The following is a 15,999-nucleotide window of genomic DNA, read 5'->3' as shown; positions in this document are numbered from 1 at the left end:
TGGGACTATTTTCATTTTTCTACAAACAGACCAGCACCATTTATTGAAGATGCTTTCTATTTTGCATTGCATATTTTTGGCTTCTTTTCAAAATATCAAGTATCCATAAGTGTGTGGTTTTACTTCTGGGTCTTCAATTCTCTTCCATTGATCAACCTGTCTGTATTTGTATCAATACCATGCAGTTTTTTAAAATCACTTTTTTTCTGTAGTAGAGCTTGAGGTCAGGTATAGTGATTCCCCCAGCTGTTCTTTTATTGTTAAGAATTGTTTTTGCTATTCTGTGTTTGTTCCCTTTCCAGGTGAATTTGAGAATTGTTCTCTCTATGCCTTCAAACAATTGGGTTGGGATTTTAATGGGAATAGCATTCAATTTGTAGATTGCCTTTGGTAGAATGGCCAGTTTAACTATGTTAATTCTGCCAATCCATGAGCATGGGAAATCTCTCCTTTTTCTGAGACCATCTTCGATTTTTTTTTGGAGAGATGTGAAGTTCTTATCATAAAGATCTTTCACTTATTTGGTTAGAGTTACCCCAAGATATTTTATATTATCTGTAGCTATTGCGAAGGGAGTTGTTTCCCTATTTTTTTCTCAGCCTGTTAAACATTTGTATAAAGGAAAGCTACTGATATTAATTTAATGCAAATGTTGACACATCATACCCAAATACCACAACGATAGCAGTGGTAAGAGAAAAATTTATAGCACTAAGTGCACTCACTGGTTAAGTAACTGGAGAGATCTTGCACTAGCAACTTACAGCACACCTGAGAGCTCTAGAATAAAAAGAAGAAACTTACCTAAGAGGAGTAGATGGCAGGAAATAGGCTGGAATCAAATAGAAACAAAGAGAATAATACAAAGAATCAGCAAAACCAAAAGCTGGTTCCTTGAGAAAATCAACAAGATAGATAAATCCCTAGCCAATCTAAGTAAAGGGGTCAGACACAGTATCCAAATTAAAATCAGAAGTGAAAAGGAACACAGAGCAATAGAAATGGAGGAAATTCAAAAAATCATCAGATCCTACTACAAAAACCTATACTGAACAAAAGTGGGAAAATCTAGATGAAATGGATCCTGGTCTAGACAGATACCCTATACCAAAGTTCATTCAAGATCAGATAAACTATCTAAGCAGCCCCATATCCCATAAAGAAATAGAAGTCAGTAAAATACTCCAACCAAAAAAAGTCCAGATTTTATATGAACAGATCGATTTAGTTCAGACCTTCAAAGAAGACCTGATACCAATATTTCTCAAATAGAAAATAGAAACAGAAGGAACACTACCTAATTTCCTCTATGAAGCCAAAAGTAGTCTAATACCTAAACCACACAAGGACCTTATCAAAAAAGAGAACTTCAGGTCAATCTCTCCTATGAATATTGATGCAAAAATGCTCAATAAAATTCTTGCAAACCAAATTCAAGAACATCAAAACCATCATTCACCTCGACCAAGTAGGCTTCATCGCAGGAATGCAAAGTTGGTTCAACATACAAAAATCCATTAATGTAATCCACCATATAAACAAACTCAAAGAAAAAAATCACATGATCATCTCCCTAGATGTAGAAAAAGTATTCGACAAAGTACAACACCTCAAAAAAAAATACAACACCTCTTCGTGTTAAAAATATTGGAGACATCATGGATTGAAGGGCCATAACTAAAAATAATAAAAGCAATTCACTGCAAACCAACAGCCAATATCCAATTAAATGGAGAGATATTTAAAGAAATTCCACTAAAACAAGACTCGTCAAGGATGGTCACTCTCCCCATATCTATTCAGTGTAGTACTCAAAGTGCTAGGTCAGATAATAAGAAAAAAAGAAATCAAGGGGATATGAGTTGGCAAAGAAAAAATAAAGGTATCACTATTTGAAGATGACATGATAATATACAAAAACAACAGCAAAAATTCTACCAGAGAACTTCTTCAGCTGATAAACAACTTCAGTAAAGTGGCCAGATATAAATTCTATTCAAATAAATCTGACCTTTGAAGGTTATAAAATATTAAAAGCCATCCAAATAAGGATATTCTCATTATAAATACTTATGAGTAAGAAGAAATACCTCATAGAGAATGCTTAGTACAGGCCATATTTCTCTCTATTATATGTAGAATCTGGACATAATACATGTCTATAAAAATATTGTGATTTAAAGAGGATGGAGAGTTTTGGAAAAAGGGTTCATGTACGAGTGAAAAAAGGCAGTAAGTGCCAGATAGGAGAAAAGTTATGATTACATCTAAGTTTGAGGATATCATAGAGAAACCCATTATTCTGTATGCTTACTAGCAATAGTAATAGTAATCTTTACTTTCTTCTGATTTAAACATCCCAGGTAAATTGAATAATAAGAGAATTAGAAATTTCTCAAAATATAATAGTGATATCTGGTCAAATATAATGAGAGATTAGGAAGACAAACAATCATGCAATGTTATTAACATTCAAATGTGCTGAAACCCATCCTGAAGGACAGATAGTTTTGCAATGGACCAAATATTTCAGGGGGAGTTCTTGCTATTCTTTATATTGCTATGAAGAGACACCATTACAAAGACAACTTCCAAAAATATTTATCTGAGAGTTTGATTAAATTTCTGATGATAAGTCCATGACCATCATGGTGAGGAGCTAGACAGCAGGCAAACAAGCACAGGGATTGAGCATTAGGTGAAGCCTACATCTGATCCACAAAGGTGGAAGAGAGGGAGAGGAGAGGGGGAGGGGGAGGGGAGGAAAAGGAGAGGGGGGAGAGGGGAGAGGGAGGGGGGGAGGGGAGAGGGAGGGGGAGAGAGTCTGTGCTTGAAACTTCAGTGTCCACTCCCAGTAACACATCTCCAACAAGGTCAGACCTCCTAGCCTTCCCAAAACAGTTTCACTTTCTAGGAAGTAAACAATAAAAACATTTGAGCCTATGAGGACCATTCTCATTCAAACCACCATAAAGAGTGAGTGACATTTTACATTTGAGTGTAACTAATTGGTAGTGTATCTACTCTCATATACACATACACATTTATAAGAAAGAACATATGCACAGTTCACTAGTAAAATTAATTTTAACATTCAAATCAGTTACTGTACAATGTTATGATGTGGTTGACGACTTTATTTAGAAGACGTGAGCTTGAGACATTTTTACCAAACAATAAAGATGAAAGATGAATATCTCACAATAAGATTTCTACATAACCAAGAAGAAAGAATGACTTTATGGTCAAAAATAGTTTTAAGTGTTATATAAAATGTATGCTTCTAGAGATAAAAGAAAATAAGAATAATTACCATATCACAATGAAACCCATTGTTAAATGTAAGATTTGTTCAAAAAGATATGAAAATGTAACAGTATAGACAGAGGAAAATAAAAGAAAAAGAAAAAGAAACACTAACACTTTGGGATTCTTTTACTTAAGTGTCACACTTTGTAATTGAGTGAATAATCTTATTTACATTTAAATATTTTCTGATGACTTTGAAAAATGACATAGAAAGGACACATTCGATCTATGTAGTATGTTAAAATATTACAAAGTTGGTGTTTTCTGTATTAATTTTTTGAACTGCATTGTACTTTTGTTTAGAAGTACAAAATAGTGAGACTGGAGATTCAGCAGTTAAGAGCATTGTTGCTTTCACAGAGGACCCAGACATACATGAAAGGAAAATAGAAATATACAATTATAAAAAATAAATCTAAAAACCAAATACAGATTACAAATTCTTATACTTAGAATAAAGTAAATTATTACATTTCCAGCTGTTATTTTTAAAAATTGAAACATGAAATGCCTTTCCATCCTGCTTCTTTTAAATGCGTGATTAGTGTGTAAAAATGGGTTTTATATTTTTTCACACACACAAATAATTTATCTATGCCTCAATTATTTTTTAACTATCAGTTATTTTTTCTTCTTCAAATTCACTGATCCCTTAAACATGAACAGTATATATTATGCTTTCATGTCATATATAAATTCTACATGTAAGTTCTAAATATGTACTTTACATATGAGAGAAAACATGATATTTGCAGATTTTTTTCTCCCAAAATGACCCTCTTTTTTCACTACCTCCAAATCATAGACCTCTGCCATCCCCTACATGATCTATTCTACTTGCATGGTACACACACACACAGGCACACACACACACACACACATACATATACATATACATATATATATATATATATATATATATATTCTGAATGTGGTCCTTTTAGGCTGGGTTTGGCATATTTTACTTAACATGATAATATCAATCCTTATACCTTTTCCTTAAAAAAAGGCATAATTTTATTTCTCTTTATGCCTGAATGTAACTCTGGTGTGTCTATATGTCACAATTTACACACACACACACACACATACACGCAAGCATGCACACACTTATGCAACGCACACACATATGCACACCCACATATACACTCATACACACACCCACAAACACTTCATGTTTCACATAATATTTATTTTTTCACCTATTGGTAAATCTGTAGATTGGTTCTACATATTGGGTATCGAGACTAGAGCCATAGTACGCATGGATGTGATGGCATCTTTGTGGGATATTGACAGAGTCTATCTGATAAATGCCCAGCTCATCTGTTATTCTTCAGACCATCCTCAAATTCTCATGCTTGGTATTTCCCTTTGTTAGTCACTCCAAAGTGTCCAATGTGGCTAGCAATATTCGCAATAGAATTTTGGACTTTGAATCAAAAATTAAAATTATGTTTGTACTTACACTGTTACATAAATAAGTGAATGAATCTGCACTGACGAAGTTTTCCTGATCATTCATTTCTGCATTTCTAGGGACAGAAGTCACTAAGTATTATGTGTTTTGAAATTTTGTAAATCATTCAATCTGTTAAAGAAGCATGTGATAATTCAAGCCTACAATGTAACAGAACATTGCCTTTCCCCCATTAAAGAGATTAGGTACACATGCTATGAGCACGTATTCACAAGTCAGATCCTTCTTAATGAATGTTGGAAGTAAACACAGAACGCTAATGTTCCGTTTAGAAGGTTGAATTTAATTGCATATATTATTGACCTTATCTTTCTTTCTATTTCCCCAATAGACAAGAAGAATGTAATTATTTTTAAAACGGAGTAATATGATGTAAATGTGTGACCTTTCCACAGTTTAAGCAACAGACTCACTCCAGGGGTTTCTGGTGAAGCATAATATTAATAAACCTCAGCCAGGCAGACTTTTAATCAAATATGTTAACATATTACCAGGAAAACATCCCTGAAGTATTTAAATTGTCACTGAGCACTGGATATAAAAGGATTACTTAATATTTGGGAAAATTCATTTTCAGTAATCTTGACTTTTATTTATATGGAAAGTTATACATACATTTATACTTAAATGAGCAGTTCTATATATGAAATTTGTCAACAAATATAGAAGTATGTTTGTATATGTAGGAAATTACATTATTCTGTTTTAGTGAAAACTTGCTAATTTGATTAGACAAGTAAGATAAATCAGAATGTATACAAAAAGACTAAAATATTTTATATATTTTGACTGTGAGTGCTAATAGTATTTATTTTTGTGACACAAAAATGCTTAGAAACTAGATATCCTCTTCATAAGTAAGCATGATTTAGTTTTTAAGGTATTCCTACTAGGTATATCAGTTGATTCTTTACACTAAACAGAATTGTTCTTCTTTTTACTTATTTACTTAATAGTCACTAATGACTGATTATAAAGCTTACTTTGTTAAAAAGTCAAAGGAATAACTATGTAGTTTAAAGAATAAAATATTTTTTAATCTTACAAAAATATAATGGTTTTTTTCATCATGGTTATTTTCACTAGTGAATTTAACATTGTGTTCAAAACAAGTCGGTAGTGAAATACAAACCCAAGTGAAACATAAGCAGCAAATTAAAGACTATGAACACAAGCAAACAAACAAGAAAACAAACAAAAAACAAAACTAAACAAACAAACAAAATCGCCACAAGGTCAGATGGTTTTAGCACAGAATTTTATGAGACTTTCAAAGAGTTAATGTCAATACTCCTTAAAAATTTTTACAAAATAGAAACAAAAGCAATATCCTCCAATTTGTCTTATGAAGTCATGCTTACACTGGTAGCCATATAACAACTGAACAAATAAAGGGAATTACAGAGCAATATCTCTTATGAACACATATGTGAAGGAGCTGAAGGGGTTTGCAACCTCATAAGAAGAACAACAATATCAACCAACCAGACATCCAGAGCTCCCAGGAACTAAACCACCAAACAAAGTGTACAAACAGGTGCCCATGTAACAGAGGATGGCATTGTCTGGCATCAAAAGGAGGAGAAGCCCTTGGCTTGTGAAGACAATTTTCCCCAGCATAGGGTAATGCCAGGGTGTTGATGGGGGAGTGGGTGTGTGGGAAGAGGAGCATCCTCATAGAAGCAAGGGGAGGGAGCATGGGAGGGGGGACCACGAAAGGGAATAACATTTGAAATGTAAATAGATAAACTATCCAATTTAAAAAAAAGCTAGAAAAATACATGCTGTATATAGGCAAAAAAAAAAAGGAAAAAAAAAGAAAATCTCAAATAATACTTGTAAATCAAGTCCAAAAGCACATCAAAAATGTCCACAATAACCAAGTTGGTTTCATTCCAGAGAAGTAAGGATGGTTTATCCTATATCAATCAATAAATACACTAATCGTATAAAGTAATGGAAAGACAAAACTACATCATCATTTCACTAGATGCAGAAAATGTCTTTGACAAAATCCATACCTTTTCATGATAAACATCTTGGAGAAATTAGGCATACAATGGACACATATCAACATAATTAAGGCAGTATATGTCAAGCTCATAACCAACATTAACTTACATGTAAAGGAACTCAAAACAATTCTACCAAGATAAGAAACAAGGCAAGATTGTTCCCCCCTCCCCTCTCTCTCTCTCTCCCACCTCCCTCCCTCCTCTGTCTCTCTAAAACAAAAAGAGAACTGAAGAATACCAAGGAGATATACATAGGAAAGAAAAAAGTCAAATATCATTAGTTGCAGAGTATAAAATAGTATACGTCCGTGGTTAAACACAAAAATGGGAGGAGAAAGAACACTGACTCAAATCATCATGGCCAAGTTAATTAAAGCAAGTTTTTTTTGTTATTCTTGAATATGGTCCATCTCCACCTAAGTTGGTATTCAAGAGGTAAGTGTTATATGTGAGGAAGAAAATGCTCATAATGCTCGAATAGGTGGTTCCCAAATGGGCAATGTGGCAGGCAAAATAAATGGTTATAGCAACAGAATATAAGTATAATAAGTTAGTTCTTCCTGAAACAAAAACAGAGTTGCAAGGTGGGCCAAAGATGGTAATCATAGTCATAACAAGGTAGTCATAGGTGGGAATATAATCTTTTTAACAAAAGGTATGGTTGGGAGATTGTTATAACCAACATTTTGAAACAAAGAATTGTTTGTCATTCCTGGAACATGCAGCACAAAATCATTTGTAGCTAAAGTTACAGGGTGTGTGGTGTGGTGTGGTGTGGTGTGATGTGCTGTGGTATGGTGGTGGTGGTGTGTGTGTGTGTGTGTGTGTGTGTGTGTGTGTGTGGGGGGGTGTGTGTGGGGGTGTGTGTGTGTGTGTATATGTGCACGTGTGCTGGATACTGCAATGCTTTAGAAACAGAGGTTTAATCATTAATAGGATTTGTCTTTGCTATAACTTTTAAGACTAAGATGGAGGCAGGCTTCTTCTTCAAAATGATCCTAAAAATTCCACCTGGAAACTCCCAACAACTGCTAAACACCTTGAGCAATGGAGTGGGATACAATGTTAAGTCACAAATATTAATAACTTTTCTATATACAAATGACAAATTGACTAAGAAATCAGGGAAACAACACTTTTCAAATAGACTCACGAACTATAAAATATCTGTAGGGTAACTCTGACCAAGCAAATGAAAGGTCTAATGAGTATCAGAAGATAGAAAGATGTCTTAAACTCATGGATCAGTAAGTAGGATATATAGTGTAAAAACGTTCATCCCACCAAAGTCAACATACAGATTCAGTGCAACCCCCCCCAACAAAATTCTAACCCAGGTCTTCAGAGGTCTTGATAGGGTAATTTTTAAATTCATACGAAAACATAAAAGAAAGCCAAGAATACCTGAAAAAAATCTTAAAAAATAAAAGATCTTCTAGAAATATCACCAACACCAATATTAAGTATTACTTCAAAGCTATAGTAATACAAACAATAGGATAATGATGCAAAAACAGATGCATTGATTAATGGAATTGACTTGAAACACAGACATAAATCCACACACCCATGGACACCTGTTTTTTGATAATAACGTCAGAAAAGAACATTGGAAAAAAGATAGCACTGTCAACAAACTGTTTTGCTCAAATTTGGTGGCTGCATGGAGAAGAACGTATCATCCTGCACAAACTTAAGCAAAAATGGATAAAGACCTAATATGTTACCTAAAAGTCTAAACCCAAGAGAAAAGACAATGGGGGAACAGCCTTGAATTTATTGACATAGGAGAAGGTATTTCTAAACAGAATACCAATAGTACATGCATTAAAATCAATAACTAATAAATGGGACCTCATTAAACTGAAAGGCTTCTGTAAACCAAAAGACACTGTACTTTGAACAAAGTAGAAGCCTAAAGAATGGGAAAACATTCTATCAACTACATATATGATAGAGGTTTAATATTAAAATTATGTAAAAACTTAAAAAAAACCCTAGGCATCAAGTAACAAATGTAATGACAAAAATATGGCACATTTCTAAACAGAGAATTACCAAAAGAGGAAACTCAAATGGGTGAGAAACACTTAAGGAAGTGTTCGACATCCATAGTCATCAGGGAAATGCAAATCAAAACTGCTTTGAGATTTTCCCTTAACTTCAGAATGGCTAAGATGAGTAAAACAAGTGACAGTTTGTGCTGAAAAGGATGTACAAAAGAGGAACATATATAAATTTGTACAGCTGTTGTATTAATTGGTATAGTGGTTCCTTGGGAATACAGGAATCAATCTGTCTCAAGATCCAGCAATAACACTCTTGGGCATATACCCAATGTTCACTTCATTTTACCTCAGAGACTCGCACAATCATGTTCAGTGGTGTTCTATTCATAATAGCATTAAATTGGAAACAACCTACATATTCTTCCATAGATGAATATATAAAGAAAATGTGGTATGTGTACACAATGTGGTATTTACTAAGCTATTAATAAAACAAAATCAATTTGCAGGAAAATGTGTGGAACTAGAAAAAAATCATTCTAGGTAATGTAATGCTGACCCACAAATACACATATGGTATATATTTTCCTTATAGGTGGATATTACCAGTTAAATCAAAGCTACAATACATAGAACCACAGAGGGTAGGTATAGAGTAAGGGTGCAAACAATTCTCATTAGGAAAGGAAAATAAATAGCTCTGGAATGACCAGGGAAAGGGAAAGTCTAGAAGGAAAGGTGCAAATGCAAAGTAGGAGGGTAGAGAATAGGAGGAAATATGGAAACCAATAGCAAAATTTAGGGACCATTTTTTATGTAGTATGGAAAGCTAATAGTGTTGATGTTCCTTAAAATATATACATAAAATGAAATTCTTAATGAAATCGCCAAATAATGGGAATAGTCCCAGCTTGACATTTTTGTTAATAAATAAAGCTTCCAGTATTGGAGAAGGGTTAAATTTAGTGGAGTTATAAAAATTGTCTCAGAGCAACCTCCCTCCCCACCCCTCAAACCCCCTCCCCCAAAACCCCTAGTCTGTTGCCAGGCTGTACTTGCCCTCCACAAATTTTGGCAAGGTTCCATTGCTGATGACAACACCTACACAACTCATTAAACACAGAGAAGTGAAATTAATGAGTACTAGTGTTTTTGGTACAGAAAGGGATTGTGCGAGAAGTTAAAGTAAACATATTAAAACCAACCAATCTACAAAACCTTTTTATCTACAATGTGTTCTGTTTACAATATATATATCCTGGTATAATGCTGTCTCAAACCTTGTGGGAGTAAACAACCAATATCTAATTTGACTTAAGGCCCACTCCACAAAATAGAACCCAGCATCCCTTGGTCCACTAAGAAACTATGAGTCAGGCTAAAACTTGTAGTATGAATATTTGAATAAATCCTGGCAAGGAGTTCCTTTCCACCTTTTACATTTGAAGGTGAAAACACACACAACCTTTATATTTTAACATGCCTTAAACAACAAAATAGCTGGGAAACTGCCCAACCTGCATTTAGATAGAATCTACCTCCCACCAGTAACTCCCAGTTACCACTTACTGATTTCTATCGTCCAATTTGTCTGCTCTTAACTCCAAGCAGTTAGCCCTCTGGGCTATGTTTTCTTGGCCCAGAGCCCAGGGTGCTCACCTCCTCTCTGTTTCTCTTCTTCATAGTGACCCTTATCTCTGTCCTGCACACTCCTACGGCATGGCATCATTCTCCTCTTCTGCTTCCTCCTGGTTCTAAGCCCTGGAACCCTAACCACCCCCCGCCCCACCTATGTAACTCCTCCCTAGCTGTTGGTTGCTGACATTTTTATTTATCAATAAGAATTAACTGGGGGCAGGTTCTTGAAGATTGTATAAACTCTCTCCTATAAACAGTTTTAGGGACATGATCAGCATTAGGATATAAGCTGTTACAAAAGAACAAAAGATTAAAAAAAAAACATATTACTGTTGCACTGAACAAATGTAGCAATAAAATGATTCCTAATGGCATTCTACTACACTAATCAATTAGTCCCTCGCTCAGACATGATCAGAGATGCTTCCCCTTGCAGTAGATGGTGCGAACAAATACACAGACTCATAGTCAGATAATATGCAGACTGAAAACCTTGAAACAGGCAGCCAGAAATAGCATGACTTCATGACATCCCTCCCCTTAGGACTCCTATAGCATTGCAGAAGACCTGGAAAGATCCAGAGAGTATTAGATCCAGAGAAGTTGGATAACTACATTGGAATAAGGCATTGTAAATACAATAGGGCCAATGTACATATAAACTCACAAGTCTGAGGCCACAGGTGCAGGGTCTGCATGGGTCTGTACCTGATGGAGTTCAAGAGCTGAAAGAAGTGAACACATGTCCCTATTGCTAAAATAGAAGCTATCTCCAATTGAAAACTTCATGCAAGAAAGGTTTAAATTTTAAATCATCATTGGGGAAATTAACTAATCCTAAGGATTGACTGCCTGACCATCAATATACAGCCAAGAGAAAACAAACCCAGTGGCTTCTTGGGGGATTCTTTGTCTCATAGGGTCATGTCTGAATTTTTCCATTTACACACACACACACACACACACACACACACACACACACACACACACACACACAATTGTCTCATTAGATGCAAAAAAAAAAATAAAGCATCTGTGACAAAATCCAACACCTCCCCATGGTAAAAGTCTTAGAAAGATCAGAGATTCAAGGCACATACTTAAATATAATAAAGGTAATATATATAAAGCCAAAATGTAGAGAAACTTGAAGCAATCCCACTAAAACCAGGGGCAAGATAAGGCTGCCCATCTGTTCGATATAGTACTCAAAGTTCTAGCTAGAGCAATAAGACTACAAAATGAGATCACAGTGATAGAATTTGGAAAGGAAAAAGTCAAGATATCACTATTTGGGGATAATATGATAATTTACATATGCAGTCTCCAAAATTCTACCAGAGAAATCCTATGGCTAATAAAAAATTTCAGCAAAGAAGCTGGATCTCAAAAAAGTCAGCAGGCTTTCTTTATACCAAGGGTAAATGAGCAGGGGAAAATTAAATAATAGCCCTTCGCAATATACACAAATAGTATAAAATATTTTGGTGTAACTCTGACCAAGCAACTGAAAGATCTGTATGACAAGAACTGCAAGTTTCTGAAGGAAGAAATTGAAGAAGACCTTGGAAGATGGAAAGGTCTCTCATGCTCATGGATCAGCAGGATTAACATAGTGAAAATGGCCATCTTACAAAAAGCAATCTACATACTGAATGTAATCCCCATTAAAATTTGAACACAATTCTTCACAGACATCAAAGGAGCAATACTCAACTTCCTATAGAGAAAAACAGATCTAAGGATAGCAAAAACAATTAAAGAAAAAACCTTCTGGGGGAATTACCATTCCTAACCTCAAGCTGTATTATAGGCGATAGTGATAAAACCTGTATAGTAATGATACAGAAATCGGTTAATAAATGGAATAGAATTGAAGTCACAGAAAAAAATCCCATATATCTATGGACGCTTGACTTTTGACAAAGAAGACAAAAACATACAATTTTTGAAGAAAGCATCTTCAAATAAATGGTGCTGGTCTAACTGGCTGTCTGCATTTAGAAGAATTAATAGTTATCATCCTGCACAAAACACAAGTCCAAGTGGATCAAGGACCTCAATGTAAAACTGAATACACTAACTCTAACAGAGGAGAAAGTGGGAGAAAACATTGAACCCATTGGTACAAGAGACAATTTCCTGAACAGTGTCTCAGGCACTAACTAAGATCAACAATTGATGAATCAGCCCTCAGGTAAATGCAAAGCTTCTGGAAGGCAAAGGACACTGTCAACAGAACAAAATGGCATCCTGCAGATTTGGAAAAGAACGCCACTAATCTTATACCCAACAAAGAGCTAATATTCAAAATATATAAATATTTCAAGAAGTTAAACTCCAACAAACCAAACAATCCAGGTAAAAAAAGGGTAGAGATCTAAACAGAGAATTCTCAACAGAGGAATCTTGAATGGCCAAGAAGCACTTAACTTCAACATCCTTTGTCATCAGAGAAATGCGAATCAGAGTGACACCGTGATTCCACCTTTTATCAATCAGAATAGCTAAGATCAGATACTCAAGGGTCAGAACATGTTGGCTAGGATTTGGAGAAAGGAAAACACTCCTCCATTGCTGGTGGGAGTGCAAACATTTTCAACCATGCTAGAAATCATTCTGGCAGTTTCTCAGAAAACTGGAAATAATTCTACCTGAAGATCCAGCTATACAGTTCCTAGGCATACACCCAAAACATAGTCTACTGTCTCACACGGATATGTTTTCTACTGTATTCACAATGTCTTTATTTGTAATAGTCAGAAATTGGAAACAAGCCAGATATCCCTCAACTAAAGAATGGATACAGAAAAAAACTGTGGTTCATTTACACCACGGAATACTACTCACCTATTAAAAACAAGGGCATCATGAATTTTGCAGGCAAATGGATGGAATTAGAAAATATCATCGTGAATGAAATGATCCAGATTCCCTAAAAGAGGTATGACAGGAACCTTACATAAATTTCTCTGAGAGGTTTTTGCCAGCAGTGGAGAAAAACAGATGCAGATACACATAGTCAAAATTTGGAATGGGGTTGGAGACATGTATGGAAGACCTGTGAACAGGATTGAAGATCCTGAAGAGGAAGGGAACACCGCAGAAAGACTGACAGAGATGACTAACCTTGACCTCTTGGAGCTCTCACAGGCTGAGCCGCCAACTCAACAACATATATAGGCTGGTAGGAAGCCCCCGCCCCCCGCCTTGTACTTTCCATAATAGAAAAAAGGAATAATAAAATGGTAAATATATTTTTAATCTATTGTGGGACAGTGAACTGTGCCAGGAAACTTGGCAAGGTAGATCAATTTAGAGACCCAGGTATCCAGGTACCCACCTGAGAAGATAAGCTCCTCCCTACTCTCTACTAGATTCCTGATGCAGAACACATATCTACACTCCCAACATTGGTCACAAAGCCCAAAACAGAGTTCTCCATGTTAATGAGGAATTAGAAGTCTCGAGATTTTAGCCAATATGATCCCCTTCCCAGACATTCCTCCCTGCAAAGTGTACTTAATCTCTGGTCCACCCTGAGGAGTTGTTATGCATCCCTTTTCCACGATGAACAGTCAATAAATGTTATAAATATACATGGACTGTCTCTTTCATTTCCTGCCTCCAGGGAGAGCATGGAGGTCTTCCCATAGAGAGTTACTGCCTAACTCTCTCATAGAAACCCTCTTTGTGCTTATAAACAACCTCATACACATTGAAGACCTCAGCCTGCAGGTCCCCAATGGTTCCAGCCTCATAGTGGGCCTGTGGATCTCTGATCATTTGTTCACGACTCCTCTGTGCATAGCCTTAGAGGTGACTGCACACCTGGGAGTCAGGAAACCCCACTTTGGCCTCCCCCTGCTTAGACTGTGTTTTCCTACTTCTTGACCCATGTCTGGACACTTCCTTAAAGCTGAACATCCAAGGGCAGTGACTCAGGGTCAACAAAGTCAAGCACTCTGCATTTTAATGGAACTTAGACCAACAGTCTGTTCAATTATTAAATATTTTTTGTATTTTTGTGATTATATTATAATTCTGCCACTTAATTTTCCTTGCCCTTTCTCTAAGTAATCTTGTGTATTTTTTTAATTAAAACATAATCACTTTATTTTCCTTTTTCTTTTTTTCCCTCCAGCTCTTTGCTTATCTCTTGCCTCCAAATCCTCCATGCCCTGTATATAAAACTGGTAACTGTTTTACACACACACACACACACACACACACACACACACACACACACACACACACGTACTATGTGAAGGAAAAGATGAATAATCTTGAAGAGAAAGGGAACCAGGAAGTAATGATTAGTAAATATAATAGAAGTACATAGTTATATTTCTGAAACATGTAATGTACCCTAAGCAGTGACTTACCTAACAATATAATTATAATTTAATTCATGTGCACTTTAGGTAACCTCACTTAGGTATTCAGAGATCTAGTTGCATCACAATATTTTTACTTCTCTACAGTATTGCCATGAAGATGTTACATAACTGATATCCAGTCAATGAGTAAAAGCAAGCAATTCCCCTTGAGAAATTTATAATGTGACAGATTCTATTAATCATTTAACTGTCATAAAACAATGTCTCAGGAATAGGGAGTATTATTATATGTAGTATGGACAATATTACTATATGTAATACACAGACCGTCACCAACTGGTCCATACCAATTTACTTTTCATCATATACCAATCTGGTCATTTCCCATGTGCATATTCTTTTCATGATGATCCAAGTTGTTTCACGATGCAACACACCCCAATTTAAATGATTCAGTTCTGATTTTATCCCATTGGTTGCCCTTTGTACGGCTCTTGACCTGCAATTTGAGAATTTGAGGCTTCCTTAAAAATCTATGTCATAAAATGTAGGTTTTATAAAAAATCGATTGTTTCTTTTAACCTAGAATTCCCTCAAAAGTATAATGATTTCATACAGTGTTATGTTTCTAGTCTTTAACCATACTTAAATCCTTTAAACTTCTAAGATTAATAAATGTTCTTGGTTTTTGACTTGTCTTTAGAAACACTGGATATTTTTAAACAATCAAATGTGTGGAGGAACAAAAAGATTAAATCACCTTTAGGCATAGATTGATGCCAAAAGTGAGTCAGCATCACAGAGTGCTACAAACTAGTCCTTATCTCACTGCCAATGAAGAGGCTGTCTAAGCTTCATAGCCAGCAGCACATGACTTGCATTCTTCCATTTCTGCTATAGCAATTACATTTATTGACGAAATAATATGGTCCATTTTTCAGTGACTCAACAATCCACAGCTGAAGGTTTACAGGTGAGTTTTAAGCATATCCTCTCCCAAAAAGATGGCATTTCATGGTACAGGTTTCTCCAATCATCCAGTTTGCTCATTTATTCTCCTAAATATGGCTCAAATATATACTTCCCATTTATTACTGTTATCTAAACATACCATTGCCTTTACCAGATCTAGTCTATCAAGACCTCAAAGAAAATCAGAAATGTGCATATGGTGTGTGTGTGTGTGTGTGTGTGTGTGTGTGTGTGTG

Source organism: Rattus rattus, chromosome 3, assembly GCF_011064425.1.
Source record: "Rattus rattus isolate New Zealand chromosome 3, Rrattus_CSIRO_v1, whole genome shotgun sequence".
Taxonomy (NCBI): Eukaryota; Metazoa; Chordata; class Mammalia; order Rodentia; family Muridae; genus Rattus; species Rattus rattus.
Note: the sequence above shows the minus strand (reverse complement) of the source record.